This window comes from Mus caroli, unplaced genomic scaffold (genome assembly GCF_978045245.1).
Source record: "Mus caroli unplaced genomic scaffold, Mus_caroli_1 scaffold_11, whole genome shotgun sequence".
NCBI lineage: Eukaryota > Metazoa > Chordata > Mammalia > Rodentia > Muridae > Mus > Mus caroli.
Window position 1 is genome coordinate 54,266,601 of NW_028227266.1, and position 21,556 is coordinate 54,288,156.

The 21,556-nt window shown below is 41.7% G+C and overlaps 2 pseudogenes; one reads left to right on the forward strand and one right to left on the reverse strand.

Annotated features, from left to right (window-relative positions):
* The first annotated feature begins 215 nt into the window (after nt 1-215).
* On the forward strand, nt 216-2,688 carry LOC147002028 (E3 ubiquitin-protein ligase RNF19A pseudogene; annotated as a pseudogene).
* Nucleotides 2,689-7,792: 5,104 nt separating this feature from the next.
* Nucleotides 7,793-21,556, reverse strand: part of LOC147002029 (uncharacterized) — a 31,863-nt pseudogene continuing 18,099 nt past the window's right edge.

A 21,556-nucleotide genomic window follows, 5' to 3' on the forward strand; every position in this document is an offset into this window, starting at 1 on the left:
CTGGCAACCGTTCACTGGTAGCTCTCGCCCTAGCTGAGAAGGTTCCGCTGGGGCAATGCTGAAGGGCTGTCCTCCTCCGTTCTTCCTCCTTTTCTGCCTCCGCAGGATGGACCTGCTCGCACAATGCCCCTGAAGACGGATGAGTCTTCTCTTGAACTTTTTCAAGTTCTCTGAAGAAGCCAATGGGATCTTTTTGACATCATGACTTCATCTGAATGCAAGAACAAGAAATAAGTTTTAGTTTTAAAATGACTCTGACTCAGTTCTGATGAGCATTTTAGACATGAGTTTACATCAGCAAATGGGTTCACAGAGAGATCTTCAACCTTCTGCTTCATCTGTGAGCTTGCCTTGTGTCAAAAAGGCACCCAAACAGAGAAGAATTTCAATAGGCTCTCTTTTTCGGAGGAAGATGGACAGCAAACGAAAATCAAGGGAGCTCAGTGGTGGGGTGGAAGCAATGGCAAGTATTGAGAGGATACATTCTGAAATGTGTGCTCATAAGAACTCCATTTTCTCAACAAATACCTCTTCTGACAATGGATTGACTTCCATCAGCAAACAAACTGGAGACTTTAAGGACTGTCCTTTGTGCCTTTTATGGCTTTCTCAGGACAGATTTCCTGATATCATGACATGTCACCATAGATCTTGTGTGGATTGCTTACAACAATACATAAGGATAGAAATCTCTGAAAGTCGAGTTAACATCAGTTGTCCAGAATGCAAGGAACGGTTTAATCCCCATGACATTCGCTTGATATTAAGTGATGATGTCTTCATGGGAAAATATGAAGAATTTATGCTTCGACAGTGGCTCGTTGCAGATCCTGACTGTAGGTGGTGTCCGGCTGCAGACTGTGGATACGCTGTGATAGCATTTGGATGTGCCCGGTGTCCACAATTAACTTGTGGGCGAAAAGGCTGTGGAACAGAGTTTTGCTACCACTGTGAACAAATCTGGCATCCCAAACAGACCTGTGAGGCTGCTCTCTGGGAAAGAGCCCAGCGTTTATGCTTAAGAACTATACGCTTTTCACCTATTAGTTACAGACAGGAACCTAGAGCAGAAGCTGATGACATAAAGCCATGTCGACGATGTGCTGCTTATATAATCAAGATTGAGGATGGGAGTTGCAATCATATGACATGTGCTGTCTGTGGTTGTGAGTTTTGTTGGTTGTGCATGAAAGAAATCTCCAATTTACATTATCTAAGTCCCTTGGGTTGTAGTTTACGGGGGAAGAAACCCTGGAGCCGAAAGTAGAAAATCCTGTGGCAGCTGGGAACCCTTGTTGGTGCTCCTGTAGGGATTGCTCTCATAGCCAGCATTGCCCTTCCTGCCATGATCATTGGCATTCCTGTGTATGTGGGCCTCAAGATTCATGATTGCTATGAAGGCAGAGATGTTTCAAAACACAAGTGGAATCTGGCCATAGCAAGTGGTGTTACCCTGTCTATAATCGTCTCTCCCGTGGTAGCTGCAGTGATTATAGGCATTGGTGTTCCTACCATGCTAGCTTATGTCTATGGTGTGGTCCCAATTTCCCTCTGCAGAAACAGAGATTGTGGAGTGTCTGCAGGAAATGGGAAAGGAGTAAGGATTGAGTTTGATGATGAGAATGACATAAACATAGGTGGGACTAACACAGCCACAGATACAACATCAGTAGCAGAAGCAAAGCACAACACTAGCATAGGAGAGGGAAGTGTCAGCGGCCTGACTGGCAGTTTGAGTGCAAGTGGAAGCCACATGGATGGAATAGGCACTATTGGCAACAACCTGAGTGAGACAGTCAGTACCATAGCCTTAGCTGGAGCTAGTATCAAAGGCAGTCTGTCAGGAAGTGCCATGATGAACTGTTTCAGCAATTTGCAAGTTCAAGACAAGGTACAGAAAGAAAGGTGTAGTCTCAGTAGAGAATCTGGCACAGTGAGTTTGGGAAGAATTTGTAATAACGGCAGCACCAAAGCAATGGCAGGATCCATTCTGAACTCCTACATCCCTCTGGACAGAGAAGGTAACAGTATGGAAGTGCAAGTGGATATTGAATCAAAGCCATTCAAGTTCCAACTCAGCCGTGGAAGCAGCAGTGTGGATGACAGTGGTGCTGCCCAAGGCCACATGGGCAGGTCATATAGTGGCTTGCCTGAAGGTAAATCCAGTGCTACCGAGTGGTCCAAGGAAGCAACAAGAGGAAAAAAGTCAAAAAGTGGTAAACTGAGGGAAAAGGGTAACATGAAGATCAATGAGACCGGAGAGGACATGGATGACAGTTGTTACAGCCACAAAGCACACACTTAAGTGAGTTTGCGGTGCCATCCCTGAGTGACAACTTGCAATCTGTAGCAGTCTCCCACTGCAGTCATTCTTCTTACTTAGAAAGTATGAGAATTTCCTGTAGTCACCATTCCAGGGGTTGCCACGCCCACTTCCCAGCTGTGAACACCCTTCCTGAGGTAGAAAAGGATGGGCTGAAACATTCACCACACCAGTGCAGCAGTGCTCTGCTTTCCAAAACTGCTTCCTGTTCAGAAGTCCCACAGTCCATCCATGCAGCAGACGAGCATGGCACCAACTGACGTTGGGGGAAGATGATGGTGGATGGTGATGCACTGAGAGAGACAAATAATGACCACTCACACCAGACAGCAGACTTGAAAGTTGCTGTCCACACTACGGTGTAGGCCCATGAATGCTGCAGAGAAAGAACCACTGAACAACCTTGTTGGGAGCTGGTTGAACCATCTGTGACTGTTAATCTTAAGTTACCAGCAAAAGCCAGGTTTTATAATTGTAATGCAAATACAATTTATATGTCTAGCAAAGCATTGTGTTTCATGGTGGTATTAATTACCAAATTATGACATGAAGGCTTTAAAGTGTTCGTACCAGAATAAAACACTGCTTGATGCACATACAGCTGTATTGAGATAGAAAATTGGCTTAATTTGTAATCATGAGACACTAACACTGTTCTATGGCATTGTTAAGGAAAATGGAGGCTTAGGGGTAAGTGTTAGTGACATTTTATTGAAGTCACTAAAGGATGGAACTTGGCCGATTACTCGGTATATGACCCTCTTGATAACATTACTCTTCATAACTGAGCTGAATTTCATTTCTTCATATGCAATGTAGATATCAGGCTTAATGCTGCCCATTGGTAACCATTCAGATACTTAGACATTTGGGCAAGATCAGGACAGTTTTTGCACAACTCTGAAGCAGAAACACTTGGTACTGTTACATATCTCTAGTGTGGTTGTTGCCATTTTAGAAGAAGAAGGTAAGAGTAGGTAACTAAGGGACTGACATCAGCAGAAGACAATCCTGTTAGGATGTAAGTATTACTGTCACCTGTCACTGAGGCAAGTTAGTGCCCTTTGATTCTTGATGCCTTTGAGAGGGACTGGATTTTATGAGCCTCCTCATTTGAGGATTTTGCTCTACCATTTCCCATAATGTCTCCTCAAGTCACCTAGGATAATATAGACAAATACAGCAAATAGGTAAACATGAATGTGATTATTAACTGCACTGAAAAACTATTCACCTACAAAGACACATGCAGCCTTTAGAAAATTTAACATTACACAACCTCAACTTTTAACATGAATATCTTTTTGAACCATGAAATCAAAACAATGCAGAGCTTGCACCAAGCTTACATAAAAGGTCAATGTGTGGCTTTGTTTTCTTTGGCTTTTGTTTACAGGAGATGTTCAGCTGACACGAGCAGAGGTTGGCCAAAATACTGCCTGCATTACTGACTTCCCACACAACTCTCATGACAGACTGACCTCATAGTGGTCAAGTACTCCACCTTAGGTGTTTCCTCTAAGTGTTACCATTATGGTACCTCTGAGCATTTTCTTTTGATAAAGAAGGAAAATGTGCAGGCTACAATCCTGTACTGTCATTTTCCTCACTGCTTCCATTAATCTGCTTAGATACCACTAGTTCTTTTAGCTTATACTGCTCATTATGGTGTTTGTACATTTGTTTGCATTCTAATTGTGTTCAGTAATGAGTGTACAAACAGGAGACATGAAATGAATGTAAATAATAATGAAAAAATAAAACCAAACAAAACAAAGATCTGGGAGTGAGGCTTAATAACAAGACACTTCAGCCTAGTGTGCCTGAAGTTGGAGTTTGCTATATACTCCACACCCCCACCCCATCTACACACACATGCCATGCAGTTTAAGGTACTAACCTTCTTTTAATTTATAGGAGCCAGAGGTAACCAATAAAAGAAACGTGTGTATGTGTGTGTGTGTGTGTGTATTAAACCCACTGAACAACTTACTCCTCTTTACTATTTTTTAAAGCAGAATTACTTATCTTTATTTCATATGCATAGGGGTCTTGCATGAATGTATATAAGCTTACGATATGCTTGCCTGTGCTCATGGAAGCCAGAAGAAGGCACTGAATCTCCTGAAACTGGAATTACAGACAGTTGTGAGCCTCTATTTAGGTACCAGGAATGGAACCCAGGTTCTCTGCAAGAACAGCAGGTGCTCCCAAACACTGAGCCATCTGCCCACCCCTAGCTGTTACCATTTTAAAAATAATTTTTAATTTAATTTTCTTATTGTGCTTAAAGATGCATAACAAAAGTTTATCTTATGTGCACAGTTTTGGAGGCATAAGCACACTCTCATTGCTGTGTGGTATGCTACTATTGTAAAATTCTAAAAACCTCAATATTTCAAACAGAAATGTGGTGACAATTAAATAATACTTACCCTTTCCCTCCCCTAGCCCACTTGTGGTGGTTTAAATATTCTTGGCCCAAGTAGTGGCACTATTCATATGTGTGGCCTTGAGTGGATGTGGACTTAAGTGGGTGTGGCCTTGTTGGAGTAAGTATGGCCTTGTTGGAGTGGGTGTGGCCGTTCTTGAAGTGGGTGTGGCCCTGTTAAAGTAGGTGTGACCTTGTTGGAGGAAGTGTGTCAGTGGGGAAGTGGGAAATGAGCCCCTCCCCCCACCACATGGGAGCTAGTCTTCTCCTACTGGCCTTCAAATGAAGATGTGGAATTCTCAGGTCACACTAGCACCCATAAGTTGGCTCACAATCATCTGTAACTCAATTTCCAGGGGATCCAATGCTGCCTTCTGGCCTCTGTGGGCTTTAAAAAGATACATGCACATTCGCAAAAATTTCATATATATAAAATGAAAATAAACTTTTTTAAAATATTAAAAACTACAATTCAGGATGAGATAAGTTGTCACCCCACTTAGAATAGCTACTATTAATTAATTAATTAGCTTATTAATTAATTGACAGTAGTGAGGATGTAGACAATGAATATAAATTAGTCCAACCACTATGAAAAGCAGCATGAATGTTCCCCCCCTCACAAAAAAAACCCTAAAAACAACCAAATTGTCCAGCTGTATCACTGCTGGTCATAGACACACAAAAAAATGAAGTCAACATACAACAGAATACACTTGTGAGTCCATGTTTAGTAAGGTGCTATTGTGGAAATTAGCCGTGTGTTGGTCAGCAGATGTTCAGGGATGAAATGTGGATATTTCCCAGCCTTAGAAGGAGATGAATCCTTTCCCTCCAGGTGAGGAGCTATTGATTGTTAATGGCTGTTGGGGGTTAAGAGTCATTTTGCCTTGAGAAGTGTAAGGTAAATTGTATTGCTAAGTTGTTCATGATGAAATAAATTACCCTCCAAACATGCAGTCAAGCAGTCCTAACTCAGCTCAATGGGTTATTTTAAAAAGAAGAAGAAAACATGAAAGGAGGACAACTACGTTGGGAAAAGAGGAGGTCCACAGGAAGTAGTAAGGTCATAAGATAACAGAGGATGAATACGATCAAAATCCATAACATGCATATATGAAATTTTCAAAGACTGAATAAGAATTGTTTTCAAAAGCAATGTGGACATGTACTGAGAATGTGGGGTGTGTTTCTAGGCCTCTTAGGTCAGTCTGGTCCATGTTCCCCTGCATCGATACTAGCTTCCTAACATCCTGTTATCACCAGCTGTCATCTATTTTAGTATGAGGCTTATCTATCTGCAATGAACCTCCCCTACTCAAATTCATGTGGAAATTTAATTCCCTAAGCAGCATTGTGTTTTAAAAGATGGCAACTTTAGGAGGTATTGAGTCTTGAGGTTCTGCCCAGTGAAAGCTATTGTGTACCTGTGAGGACTCAGCATGCCTGGCTCTCACACATTGTGCCATCTTGGAGGCAGAACAGTCCTCCCTGGATCCTAATTCTGCTGGCACCTTAACTTTAGACTGCTCTTCTTCCAGAACTAAAGACATACATTTCAGTCCTTTATAAATATAAAAAAGTATTCCTGGCTCAGGTTTTTAGCTACAGCATCATCAATGGAGCACACACACACAAAACATGCAAACACACCCAGGCATGCATGCACACATTATACACAGCACACTCTGGTCAGTTATATATCAAGTGTGATTAGTAATTACTACTGAGGATGAGATGTCTTGCTTAAGCTACATTGTATCGCTTTCTTTCTTTGTTCTCTTATTGCCATCTTTTGTCATCTTCTACCCCCTTCTTTATCACCTATTTCCCTGCTAATTAGATTAACTAAAGCTTCAAGCACCTGTGTTTAAAAGCTATAGGATTAGATTCTTGGGACTTAATAAAAGCACAGGGATAAAGGGAGGAGCCTAGGGAGGGAGCTAGACAGCTTGAATATAAGGCTCACAATTAAGACTACCATACACTTTATCTTCTTCCAAATACTATACCTTCTGAGGTATGTTTGAGTATATAAGGTGTGTCATTAATAATATCAGATCTGCTGGGATGTGTAGATTACATAGGACACCCTATGGCTATAGGGAACAAAGTAGGAAAGATACTCTGTCTAATAACTACTGACTTTAGAGCCAAAGATGGACCAGGGAAAGTGGCAGGGGGCCATAAATGTGAATTGCCAAAAATAGGGGAGGAAGCTCTCATTAAATTTGACTATTTGGACAGATATTTGTTTCATTTGAGGGAAATATTTAGTGCAAGGCAATTGCTTTGTATTCCGTTGAAGAATTTCTAAGGGGTAATTGTCATTTTATGGTTCCTGGTCAGGGTTTGAATGGGAGAGGACTGAGTTTTCCTTATGGAGGTGACCCCGGAGAGTTTGACCATGCTTTAGTGAGTATATGGGCAACACAAATTGTGAATTTTTCTACTCTTTTTGGATGCGGGACGAGGAAAAAGTCCAAAGAGGAGGAGTGGACCTGGAAGTACTGGAATGTGAGGGTGCTTGGGGGTCATGATGTGAAATTCCCATATTTTAAAAATATTACAGAAAAAAAAAGAAACCAATACATAGGAGCTGAACATTGAGGTAGATATTATACCTGGCATTGTTACACAACTACAAAGAAAGCAGGAGAGAGGCTAAGAATGTTTCTGTCTCTAACTCTGGCCAAGTTTTAAATAAATTTACTTTTATTTGAAAAATAATAAAAAGCATAGGTGCTCTAAACACAGTCGCATGGGCATAAATCCAGGATCTACTACAGCTCTGGAGCAGTCACACGAAAGTTGGCTTTGGATGCTGAGGAGCTGAAACTGAGGGGAAGGCCAGTCCTGAAGCCTCCTGGCCCCAAGTAGACGGTGCTGAGGCACTGGCCCAGTAAGCTCCAACAAGCACTACTGGTGAAACTTCAGTATGGGACCATTCGGGCTGGTGCTGGAAGAGGCAGGTGAGAGAACACATAACCCAAAACCCATTGCTTCTCTCTGTTTTCTCCAGGAAAGTAGTAGATTCTTCACCCTGCCTTCCAGTTTCCAGGATTGGCATCTTCGGAGCCAGGTTGTAGCTTTCTGGCTCGTCTGTAATGTTCATTGTTTTCTGATGAGGACATTCTGTCTTCAATGTCATAGACACCTAGAAAAGGAACAAGAGTTATCAGAAACTTTACATGTCAAAGTCCCAGCTCAAAGCCGCCAAGCAAGGGAGCTCTGCTTACTCAAAACCTGTCGCAGACTCTCTGGGCCCCTTTGTCTGTGTGGAACAGGTCTCTAGTCTCGGGTGGACAAAGTGCAGGATGAATTGACAAACAGATGCACACAGGAGAGGTTGTGTTGGATCTGAATGTATTTTTCCAATCGAGCATCAGACTTTTTATGCAGAAGACAATAAGGAAGTTGGGTGACATATTCACAAGGTACAAATGAGGTAACCGGAATCTTACTTAAAACAGAAGAATGCAAACCCAAAAGGTCTAAAGGGAACCATGTGGGATAGAATTCATTGATAACAATTGGGATCAATGAGGGCTCCACCTAAGATTCAGTAATCTTAAAAGCTAGGGTTAAGGGCTTCGCGCCCTTGCCATAGTTCCTATTTTACTCTATTGTATAGTTCACCTTTTGTTAGGCCATTGTAAATACGTGTGTATGGGTGTAACTTCACTATAGTTCTAAGTATCTATTTTGGTTTCTCCTTTGGTCTAAAACTTCCTTCTTCTTTAGTGATGGTAAATTCCTGTGTAAGGGAGTAACCTACCTTTTATTCAAAGTGATAGTGTAGAACCAGAGGCTATTTTGATTAACAACATTCTTACTAAATTTTAAGTCCATGGTCTTGCTCAAGGACGTTTTAAGACTGTTAAAACACTACCAAAAGGCTTTAGCTATGTCAAAATTCAATCTGAAAAGGCACTTATAATAAGATAATATTAAAAGAGAACACATAGATCCATACACTAGACTAACACAAAAATAAAAAAATAATGTATGGTTTAGAGAAAATGCCAGACTCTAGGAAGAGAACTTCTTTGAAACTCTTTGCCTCATGAGTGACTTTGAAGCCTCTCAGCTTGTCAAGCTGACTCGACCAGAGCACATAACAAAAACCATCAGAGGGCACCCACATTACAGCACTATCCCAGACAGCTTTTCCTCACATGGGAACAGAGAGGCTCCTCATTGGGAGCTTGCTGAAAAGACACATTCCTTTCCAAGGGCCACCAAGCTCCATCTGATAAGAAAACAACTCAGAGTAAGCTGCTTGGGAATGGTAGCAAGAGGAACAGAGTCCTGAAAACCAAGAAGCAATGGCTGGCTCCAATGCCCTACCACCCAGTAGGTTAAACTGAGACCTGGAGAAAGATGACAGTCATACTCTGGAAGCCATCCATCATCGTCCTGACATGAAACCCTGGGCAAGCAGCAAGCACAACGAAGACATTGGCCCCCAAACTGTTCTAGAATAGAGGACGTGTCAGAAGGCAGGAAGGGAAGCACAGAGATTCAGAAGAGGTGAAGGGCAACACTCTAGACACATCCGTAAGCCAGGCAGGGAGCATGGTCTTCAAATCCAAATACAGGCAGGCAACTCAACACTCAGGCTCAGATTCCCAGTGAGCAGGCAGCCCAAGGAAAGGGACCTGACCTCTCCAGGTCCCAGAGACTAAGGCCATAAAGATGAGATCAGCTGAGTCCCCAGGTGACCATGAGCTACCCACACTCAGTAGAACACTAATGCTGGCATTTCAGCTTCACCCAAATGAAAATGTGGGACCAGCAATATGGGAGAGCCTGACCTCAAGTTCCATGCTAGTACTTTACCTGAGAAGTTCTACATTCTGAACTACAAGAAACCCATATCAAAGCATCCAGTTGGGAAGGGTACTGGATTACATCATGCTGGGAACGGTTAGTCAGAGTCTAGATGGTTGTAATGTGGGGCTGCAGGCAACAAAGTCCATAGGCTAAGGGTCATACAACCAATTCCCCCAAATGGAAAGGACCAAACCACCTTACTAATTCCTAGTTAGGTCACTGAGGTGGCATGAGATTCCCCACCATAGAATGTTCCAACAATATTAAATAATAAAAGATTAAAACAAAAAATATGAAAAAAGTAAGCTACAAGGCTGAATTTCATGACACACATCTCTCAGTACAGGGATGCCCCATGCTTACCAAGTCCTGGGGAGGAGGAACAGCATGAGTTTCAGGCTGATTTGAGTTATTTAGTGAGACACTGTTGTCTAAGGAGAAGGAGAAAAGCCGAGCCAGAAAGCCACAACAGTGCATCATTGAAAGGAAAAGAGAAACATACTCCTCAGGGCATCATTCCCATGCATACAAGAGTAAAGAGACAGAGAAATGTACATTCAAACTTCAGCTATGTGTGGGAAGGAGGGTGGAGCTCTGCCACATCCTAGGTAAGCAGAGGTGAACAGGGATGCTGCCCCAGGATTGGAAAGACCACAGGCAGAAAGTAAGCTGAGGCCTGTGGACAGTGATGAGGACACAGTGGGAGGCCCTAAAACCAACAGCCAGCATGCAATGAGTTATTTGGGACTAAAGCTAAGAAGCAGGAAAACATGAAAAAGTTCAGATGCAGAAAACAACCTGGCCAAAGGCCCCCAAAGAAGCCTACACAAGACAGAAGGTATAAGTTCAGGAAGTGGGACTCCAGGAAAGAATTTACACTTGATGTTACCAAGTCTCGAGGGTGAGGGGAGCCATAATGTCCTGGGAAACCCCACCCTTACCCAGTTTAAGGTCATAGAGTCAAGCAGCCCTCCTAAATTTTATTCATCCACATAGCCCACACACTTGTTACCCATAACTTCATAAATATCTCGAGTGGCTATAGGGATGCCCCATGCTTACCAAGCTGCTGGCAAACAGTCCTTCCATTTCATGCCCAGAAGGTCAAGGAAGCTGTTTAGCAGCATGGCAGCAGCTTCATATGTGTGCCATGCAGTATGCAGAGTGCATTTCTGAAGCTTTTTCTTCCACCAGGGTGGTAGACAAGCTGCACATGGTGCTTGTGTCAGAATTGGTACCCAGTAATTGTTGGCAGCATGGAAAAGAGGTGATTGTTTTCTATCTGGAGCCTGGGCACACATATCTTGTGAATGGGAGAGGTGCACTGTTCTGTGCATGTGAAACACTGCATCTGGGACAGCAGCTTTACAGGTAGCTCCAAATGCTGGCAGTCCTGATGTACAAACAGTTCTACAACCCAACTGTCTCAAGCTATGCTGCAGTTTCTCTATTAACAGCAAGCCATACATGGTATCACAAAGGTGTGTGAGTGACTCATTACCTAATAGTTCTCAAAACAGGAATATCTCATCATGTGGACTGACGGGCTATGAGAGAGCAAGGTGAGATTAACGTTTGATAATGAAAAATACTGGCCCTTCCAGTCAGCTCCAGCACTGGGTCACCTTGGGCGGGGAGTCGGTGGACACCCCGAAGATCCCCCAGAGGACTCTTCATGCAATCTTAGGACCACCGGTGAGTAGAACACAACTTCTGTTCCAATCCAATCACACGGGACCTGAGACAGCATTAGGGAAGCAGGAAACCCGGCCTGACCAGGGTCACAAGTCTCTTCCGGTCGGCACCAGCAATGAGTTACCTGGGCGCAGAGTCAGCGGACACCCTTAAGGTCTCTAGAGGACAGCTTCTGAGATAGACCCTGTTTCGGGCTCCAGACATCCGGGCACCTTCCCTGCCAGAGGAGAGGTGTCTGCCCTGCCCGGGAGGGCTTTGCTGGAGCACCTGGGGGAGCAATCTTGGTTCCCAGATCCCCCGAGACTAGTCTGTACAGGTGAGAGTGCGGACTACAGAAGCTAACAGCTTCTGTGGCAGGCCGAAGTAACACAGCTTCTGGGACAGGTCCTGTTTCAGGCCTTCATCTTCGGCCAGGAGGGAGGTCCGAATGCCAGATATCCGTGCAGCTACCCTGTAAGAGGAGAGCTTGCGTGCAGAGAGTGCTCTGACCACTGAAATTCAGAGGAGAGAGTTACTCTCCCAGGTCTTCTGATAGAGGCTAACAGAATCATGAGAGGAACAATCTCTAACCAGAGACAACTATAATAACTAACTCCAGAGATTACCCAACACACCCGAAAAGCTAGATCCAGATTTAAAAGCATATCTCATGATGATGGTAGAGGACATCAAGAAGGTCTGTAATAACTCACTTAAAAATACAGGAGAACACTGCTAAAGAGTTGCAAGTCCTTATAGAAAAACAGTAAAACACATCCAAACAGATGATGGAAATGAACAAAAGCATACTAGATCTAAAAAGGGAAGTAGACACAATAAATAAAACCCAAAGTGAGGCAACGCTGGAGATAGAAACCCTAGGAAAGAAATCTGGAACCATAGATGTGAGCATCAGCAACAGAATACAAGAGATGGAAGAGAGAATCTCAGGTGCATAAGATTCCATAGAGAACATCTGCACAAAAATCAAAGAAAATGCAAAATGCAAAAAGATCCTAACTCAAAATATACAGGAAATCCAGGACACAATGAGAAGACCAAACCTATGGATAATAGGAGTAGATGAGAATTAAGATTTTCAACTCAAAGGGCCAGCAAATATCTTCAACAAAATTATAGAAAACTTCCCAAACCTATAGAAAGAGATGCTGATGAACATACAAGAAACCTACAGAACTCCAAATAGACTGAACCAGAAAAGAAATTCCTCCTGACACATAATAATCAGAACAACAAATGCACTAAATAAAGATAGAATATTAAAAGCAGTAAGGGAAAAGGGTTAAGTAACATATGAAGGCAGGCCTATCAGAATTACACCAGACTTTTCACCAGAGACTATGAAAGCCAGAAGATCCTGGACAGATGTTATACAGACACTAAGAGAACACAAATGCCAGCCCAGGCTACTATACCCAACCAAACTTACAATTACTGTAGATGGAGAAACCAAAGTATTCCATGACAAAACCAAATTCACACATTATCTTTGCATGAATCCAGCCCTTCAAAGGATAATAACAGAAAAAAAACAAGGATGGAAATCATGCCCTAGGAAAAGCAAGAAAGTAATCCTTCAACAAACCTAAAAGAAGACAGCCACAAGAACAGAATGCCAACTCTAACGACAAAAATAATGGAAAGCAACAATTACTATTCTTTTTTTCTGATTTATTTTATTTTATTTTATTTAATATTTTTATTAGGTATTTTCCTCAATTACATTTCCAATGCTATCCCAAAAGTCCCCCATACCCTCCCCCACACTCCCCTATCCACCCACTCCCACTTTTTGGCCCAGGCGTTCCCCTGTAATGGGGCATATAAAGTTTGCAAGTCCAATGGGCCTCTTTGTTTTTTTTCTTTAATTAGGTATTTTCCTCAATTACATTTCCAATGCTATCCCAAAAGTCCCCCATACCCTCCCCCCCCCACTCCCCTACCCACCCACTCCCACTTTTTGGCCCAGGCGTTCCCCTGTAATGGGGCATATAAAGTTTGCAAGTCCAATGGGCCTCTCTTTCCAGTGATGGCCGACCAGGCCATCTTTTGATACATATGCAGCTAGAGTCAAGAGCTCCGGGGTATTGGTTAGTTCATAATGTTGTTCCACCTATAGGGTTGCAGATCCCTTTAGATCCTTGGGTACTTTCTCTAGCTCCTCCATTGGGAGCCCTGTGATCCATCCAATAGCTGACTGTGAGCATCCACTTCTGTGTTTGCTAGGCCCCGGCATAGTCTCACAAGAGACAGCTCTATCTGGGTCCTTTCAGCAAAATCTTGCTAGTGTATGCAATGGTGTCAGTGTTTGGAAGCTGATTATGGGATGGATCCCCGGATATGGCAGTCTCTAGATGGTCCATCCTTTTGTCACAGCTCCAGACTTTGTAACTCCTTCCATGAGTGTTTTGTTCCCAATTCTAAGAAGGGGCAAAGTGTCCACATTTTGGTCTTGATCTTCTTGAGTTTCATGTGTTTTGCAAATTGTAACTTATATCTTGGGTATTCTAAGTTTCTGGGCTAATATCCACTTATCAGTGAGTGCATATCATTTGAGTTCTTCTGTGATTGGGTTACCTCACTCAGGATAATGCCCTCCAGGTCCAACCATTTGCCTAGGAATCTTAATATCAATGGACTCAATTCCCCAATAAAGACCTAGAATAACAGACTGGCTACAAAAACAGCACCCAACATTTTGCTGAAACCCATCTCAGGGAAAAAGACACACACTACCTCAGAATGAAAGGCTGGAAAATAATTTTCCAAGCAAATGGTCTGAAGAAACAATCTGGAGTAGCCATTCTGATATCTAATAAAATCGACTTCCACCCCAAAGTTATCAAAAAAGACAAGGAGGGACACTTCATACAAATCAAAGGTAAAATCTTCCAAGAGGAACTCTCAATTCTGAATATCTATGCTCCAAATACAAGGGCAGCCACATTCATTAAAGAAACTTTAGTAAAGCTCAAAGCACACATTGCACCTCACACAATAATAGTGGGAGACTTCAACACACCACTTTCATCAATGGACAAATCATGGAAAAAGAAACTAAACAGGGACACGATGAAACTAACAGAAGTTATGAAACAAATGGATTTAACAGATATCTACACAACATTTTATCCTAAAACAAAAGGATATACCTTCTTCTCAGCACCTCATGGTACCTTTTCCAAAATTGACCATATAATTGGTAACAAAACAGGCCTCAACAGATACAAAAATATTGAAATTGTCCCATGCATCCTATCAGATCATCATGGACTAAGGCTGATCTTCAAAAACAACATACATATTAGAAAGCCAACATTCACGTGGAAACTGAACAACATTCTTCTCAATGATACCTTGGTCAAGGAAGGAATAAAGAAAGATATTAAAGACTTTTTAGAGTTTAATGAAAATGTAGCCACAATATATCCAAACTTATGGGACACAATGAAAGCATTTTTAAGAGGAAAACTCATAGCTCTGAGTGCCTCCAAATAGAAAGTAGAGAGAGCACACACTAGCAGCTTGACAACACACCTAAAAGCTCTAGAACAAAAGGAAGCAAATTCAACCAAAAGGAGTAGATGGCAGGAAATAATCAAACTCAGGGGCGAATTCAACCAAGTGGAAACAAGAAGAACTATTCAAAGAATCAACCAAACAAGGAGCTGGTTCTTGAGAAAATCAACAAGATAGATAAACCCTTAGCCAGAATCACTAGAGGGCACAAGGACAGCATCCTAATTAACAAAATCAGAAATGAAAAGGGAGACATAACAACAGATCCTGAAGAAATCCAAAACACCATCAGATCCTTCTACAAAAGGCTATACTCAACAAAACTGGAAAACCTGGATGAAATGGACAAGTTTCTACACAGATACCAGGTACCAAAGTTAAATCAGGATCAGGTTAATGATCTAAACAGTCCTAAATCCCCTTAAGTAATAGAAACAGTCATTAATAGTCTCCCAACCAAAAAAAGCCCAGGACCAGATGGGTTTAGTGCAGAGTTCTATCAGACCTTCAAAGAAGATCTAATTCCAGTTCTTCACAAACTATTTCACAAAATAGAAGCAGAAGGTACTCTACCCAATTCATTTTATGAAGCCACAATAACTCTGATACCAAAACCACAAAATGACCCAACTAAGATAGAGGACTTCAGACCAATTTCCCTTATGAATATCGATGTTAAAATACTCAATAAAATTCTCGCTCACCGAATCCAAGAACACATCAAAACAATCATCCATCCTGACCAGGTAGGTTTCATTCCAGGGAGGCAGGGATGGTTTAATATATGCAAATCCATCAACATAATCCACTACATAAACAAACACAAAGACAAAAACCACATGATCATCTCGTTAGATGAAGAGAAAGCATTTGACAAAATCCAATACCCATTCATGATAAAAGTCTTGGAAAGATCAGGAATTGAAGGCCCATACCTAAACATGATAAAAAGCAATCTACAGCAAACCAGTATCCAACATCAAAGTAAATGGTGAGAAGCTGAAAACAATCCCACTAAAATCAGGGACTAGACAATGCTGCCCACTTTCTCCCTACCTATTCAACATAGTACTTGAAGTCCTAGCTAGAGCAATTCGACAACAAAAGGAGATCAAGGGGATACAAATTGGAAAGGAAGAAATCAAAATATCACTTTTTGCAGATGATATGATAGTATATATAAGTGACCCTAAAAATTCCACCAGAGAACTCCTAAAACTGATAAACACCTTCAGTGAAGTAGCTGGATATAAAATTAACTCAAACAAGTCAATGGCCTTTCTCTACACAAAGGATAAACAGGCTGAGAAAGAAATTAGGAAAACACCCTTCACAATGGTCACAAATAATATAAAATACCTTGGCATGACTCTAACTACGGAAGTGAAAGATCTGTATGATAAGAATTTCAAGTCTCTGAAGAAAGAAACTAAAGAAGATCTCAGAAGATGGAAAGATCTCCCATGCTCATGGATTGGCAGGATCAATATAGTAAAAATGGCTATCTTGCCAAAAGCAATCTACACATTCAGTGCAATCCCCATCAAAATTCCAACTCAATTCTTCAACGAATTAGAAAGAGCAATCTGCAAATTCATCTGGAATAAAAAAAAACAAAAACAAAAAAAAAACTAGGATAGCATAAACTCTTCTCAAGGATAAAAGAACCTCTGGTGGAATCACCATGCCTGGTCTAAAGCTTTACTACAGAGCAATTGTGATAAAAACTACATGGTACTGGTATAATGACAGACAAGTAGGCCAATGGAATAGAATTGAAGATCCAGAAATGAACCACACACCTATGGTCACTTGATCTTTGACAAGGGAGCTAAAACCATCCAATAGAAGAAAGACAGCATTTTCAACAAATGGTGCTGGCAGAACTGGTGGTTATCATGTAGAAGAATGCGAATTGATCCATTCCTATCTCCTTGTACTATGGTCAAATCTAAGTGGATCAAGGAACTCCACATAAAACCAGAGACACTGAAACTTATAGAGGAGAAAGTGTGGGAAAGCCTGGAAAATATGGGCACAGGGGAAAAATTCCTGAATAGAACAGCAATGGCTTATGCTGTAAGATTGAGCATCGACAAATGGCACCTCATAAAATTGCAAATCTTCTGTAGGGCAAAAGACACCGTCAATAAGACAAAAAGGCCACCAACAGATTGGGAAAAGATCTTTACCTATCCTAAATCAGATAGGGGACTAATATCTCTTGTGTGCACCCTGGCTCACCAGCAAAGCAGACGCCACAACAGGGTCCTTCCGTACACGTTTATTGGGAGAGCTTGAGTACTTGATTGGGAGGCGAAGAGACCCCAAGCCCAGAACTGGTGCTGCTTATATAGGATTAGGAGAGGCATGTCTCACACCCGGATTGGTTGTGCTTGGGTTATGCTTACCACCTCATTTGCATGCCTACATCTGATTGGTTAACTTGTCTCTCATCTGATTGGTTAACTTGTCTCTCATCTGATTGGTTAATGTCTCTCTCATCTGATTGGTTAACTCTGGTTAATTCTCAAAACCTCATCTTGGCAAAAGAACCTTTACTGCCTATGTATGTGTGGTGGCCAGCAGTAGCCAGCGCCACCCTGCAACAGCACATATGGCTTCCCAAAAATATCCAATATATATAAAGAACTCAAGAAGGTGGACTCCAGAAAATCAAATAACCCCATTAAAAAATGGGGCTCAGAGCTAAACAAAGAATTCTCACCAGAGGAATACCGAATGGCAGAGAAGCACCTGAAAAAATGTTCAACATCCTTAATCATCAGAGAAATGCAAATCAAAACAACCCTGAGATTCCATCTCACACCAGTCAGAATTGCTAAGATCAAAATTTCAGGAGACAGCAGATGCTGGCGAGGATGTGGAGAAAGAGGAACACTCCTCCATTGTTGGTGGGATTGCAAGCTTGTACAACCACTCTGGAAATCAGTCTGGCGGTTCCTCAGAAAATTGGACATAGTACTACCAGAGGATCCCACAATACCTCTCCTGGGCATATATCCAGAAGATGTTCCAACTGGTAAGCAGGACACATGCTCCACTATGTTCATAGCAGCCTTATTTATAATAGCCAGAAGCTGGAAAGAACCCAGATGCCCCTCAACAGAGGAATGGATACAAAAAATGTGGTACATTTACACAATGGAGTACTACTCAACTATTAAAAGGAATGAATTTATGAAATTCCTAGACAAATGGTTGGACCTGGAGGGCATCATCCTGAGTGAGGTAACACAATCACAAAAGAACTCAAATGATATGTACTCACTGATAAATGGATATTAACCCAGAAACTTAGTATACCTGAAATATAAGATACAATTTGCAAAACACATGAAACTAAAGAAGAACAAAGACCAAAGTATGGACACTTTGCCCCTTCTTAGAATTGGGAACAATCACCCATGGAAGGAGTTACAGAGACAAAGTTTGGAGTTGAGACAAAAGGATGGACCATCTAGAGACTGCCATATCCAGGGATCCATCCCATAATTAGCCTCCAAACGATGACACCATTGCATATACTAGCAAGTGTTTGCTGAAAGGACCCAGATATAGCTGTCCCTTGTGAGACTATGCCGGGGCCTAGCAAACACATAAGTGGATGCTCACAGTCAGCTATTGGTTGGATCACAGGGCCCCCAATGGAGGAGCTAGAGAAAGTATCCAAGGAGCTAAAGAGATCTGCAACCCTGTAGGTTCAACAACATTATGAACTAACCAGTACCCCAGAGCTCTTGACTCTAGCTGCATATGTATCAAAAGATGGCCTAGTCGGCCATCACTGGAAAGAGAGGCCCATTGGACATGCAACTTTATATGCTCCAGTACAGGGAACACCAGGGCCAAAAAGTGGGAATGGGTGGGTAGGGGGGGGGAGGGTATGGGGGACTTTTGGGATAGCATTAGAAATGTAATTGAGGAAAATACATAATAAAAAATATTTTAAAAAAAAAGAATTTCAAGTCTCTGAAGAAAGAAATTAAAGAAGATCTCAGAAGATGGAAAGATCTCCCATGCTCATGGATTAGCAGGATCAATATAGTAAAAATGGCTATATTGTCAAAAGCAATCTACACATTCAATGCAATCCCCATCAAAATTCCAACTCAATTCTCAACAATTAGAAAGGGCAATCCGCAAATTCATCTGGAATAACAAAAAAACTAGGATAGCAAAAACTCTTCTCAAGGATAAAAGAACCTCTGGGGGAATCACCAGGCCCAACCTAAATCTGTACTACAGAGCAATTGTGATAAAAAAAAAAACAAAAAAAAAAAACAAAAAAAAAAACAAAAACAAACAAACAAACAAAAACTGCATGGTACTGGTATAGAGACAGACAAGTAGACCAATGGAATAGAACTGAAGACCCAGATATGAACCCATACACCTTTGGTCACTTGATCTTTGACAAGGGAGCTAAAACCATCCAATAGAAGAAAGACAGCATTTTCAACAAATGGTGCTGGCAGAACTGGTGGTTATCATGTAGAAGAATGCGAATTGATCCATTCCTATCTGCTTGTACTAAGGTCAAATCTAAGTGGATTAAGGAACTCCACATAAAACCAGAGACACTGAAACTTATAGAGGAGAAAGTGGGGAAAAGCCTCGAAGATATGGGCACAGGGGAAAAATTCCTGAATAGAACAGCAATGGCTTGTGCTGTAGATCGAGAATAGACAAATGGCACCTCATAAAATTGCAAAGCTTCTGTAGGGCAAAAGACACCGTCAATAAGACAAAAAGGCCACCAACAGATTGGGAAAGGATCTTTACCTATCCTAAATCAGATAGGGGACTAATATCCAAAATATACAAAGAGCTCAAGAAGCTGGACTCCAGAAAATCAAATAACCCCATTAAAAAATGGGGCTCAGAACTGAACAAAGAATTCTCACCTGAGGAATACCGAATGGCAGAGAAGCACCTGAAAATATGTTCAACATCCTTAATCATCAGGGAAATGCAACTCAAAAAAACCCTGAGATTCCACCTCACACCAGTCAGAATGGCTAAGATCAAAAATTCAGGTGACAGCAGATGCTGGCGAGGATGTGGAGAAAGAGGAACAGTCCTCCATTGCTGGTGGGATTGCAAGCTTGTACAACCACTCTGGAAATCAGTCTGATGGTTACTCAGAAAATCGGACATAGTACTACTGGAGGATCCAGCAATACCTTTCTTGGGCATATATCCAGAAGATGTTCCAAATGGTAAGCCGGACACATGCTCCACTATGTTCATAGCAGCCTTATTTATAATAGCCAGAAGCTAGAAAGAACCCAGATGTCCCTCATCAGAGGAATGGATAGAGAAAATGTGCTACATTTACACAATGGAGTACTACTCAGCTATTAAAAAGAATGAATTTATGAAATTCCTAGGCAAATGGATCACAAAAGAACGCAAATGATATGTTCTCACTGATAAGTGGATATTAGCCCAGAAACTTAGAATACCCAAGATATAAGATACAATCTGCAAAACACATGAAACTCAAGAAGAACAAAGACCAAAATGTGAACACTTTGCCCCTTCTTAATATTGGGAACAAAACACCCATGGAAGGAGTTACAGAGACAAAGTTTGGAGCTGAGATGAAAGGATGGACCATCTAGAGACTGCCATACCCGAGGATCCATCCTATAATCAGCCTCCAAACACTAACACCATTGCATACACTAGCAAGATTTTGCTGAAAGGACCCAGATATAGCTGTCTCTTGTGAGGCTATGCTGAGGCCTAGCAAACATAGAAGTGAATGCTCACAGTCAGCTATTGGATGGATCACAGGGCCATGGAGCTAGAGAAAATACCCAAGGAGCTAAAGGGGTCTGCAACCCTATAGATGGAACAACAATACGAATTAACCAGTACCCCCCCCCTTCCAGAGCTGGTGTTTCTAGCTGCATATGTATCAGAAGATGGCCTAGTCAGCCATCTTTGGAAAGAGAGGCCCATTGGTTTTGCAAACTTTATATGCCTCAGTACAGGGGTACACCAGGGAGTGGGAGTGGGGAGGGTATGGGGGAATTTGGGGATAGAATTGGAAATGTAAATGAAGAAAATACCTAATTAAAATAATTCTGGGTGAGCAAGAAAAAAAATAAATAAATAAATGGAATTTTTTACATTTTAGGTGCATATAGGTATCACAACTTATGTTCTTTTTTAAAGTCTGTGCTGGTCACTTACTTGAAGAAATATTGGAACTTTATTTCATTATACCAGAAATACTGTACAAGAACCAAAGAATAAATTTTGGATGCCGTGAAAAAAAAAAAAAAAAGAAAAGGAAAAAAAAAAAAAAAGAAAAATAAAAATACTGGTGCCACTTCCAGGATCCTAGGCAATACATGATGAACAGTCACTTCCGATAATATTTTTGTGACCCTGGCCTTTACAGGCTGGGCCATCTCTCCCAGTTAGGAACGGTCTCTTCTCCACATCCTTGTCCTCCTGTTTGGAGGCCCAACGGGAACAGTCTTTATCTCCTCAGAATCTGAATCTGAAACGGGAAGCAGAAGAGACAGAGATGAGTTTGTGACCAAGGTTTTCTCACAGTGCCCTGGATGGATCAAGATGCCTTCTTTCCTGCTCTCCCCATGTATGGGGAACATTTCTGCTGGTTTTGATTCTTTCTCTGGGTCCATTCTCAAGCTGGGAATTACAATTCTCAGGGAATTGAACTCTTCCCTCTTGGTGCAGTTCTCCTGCTTGAA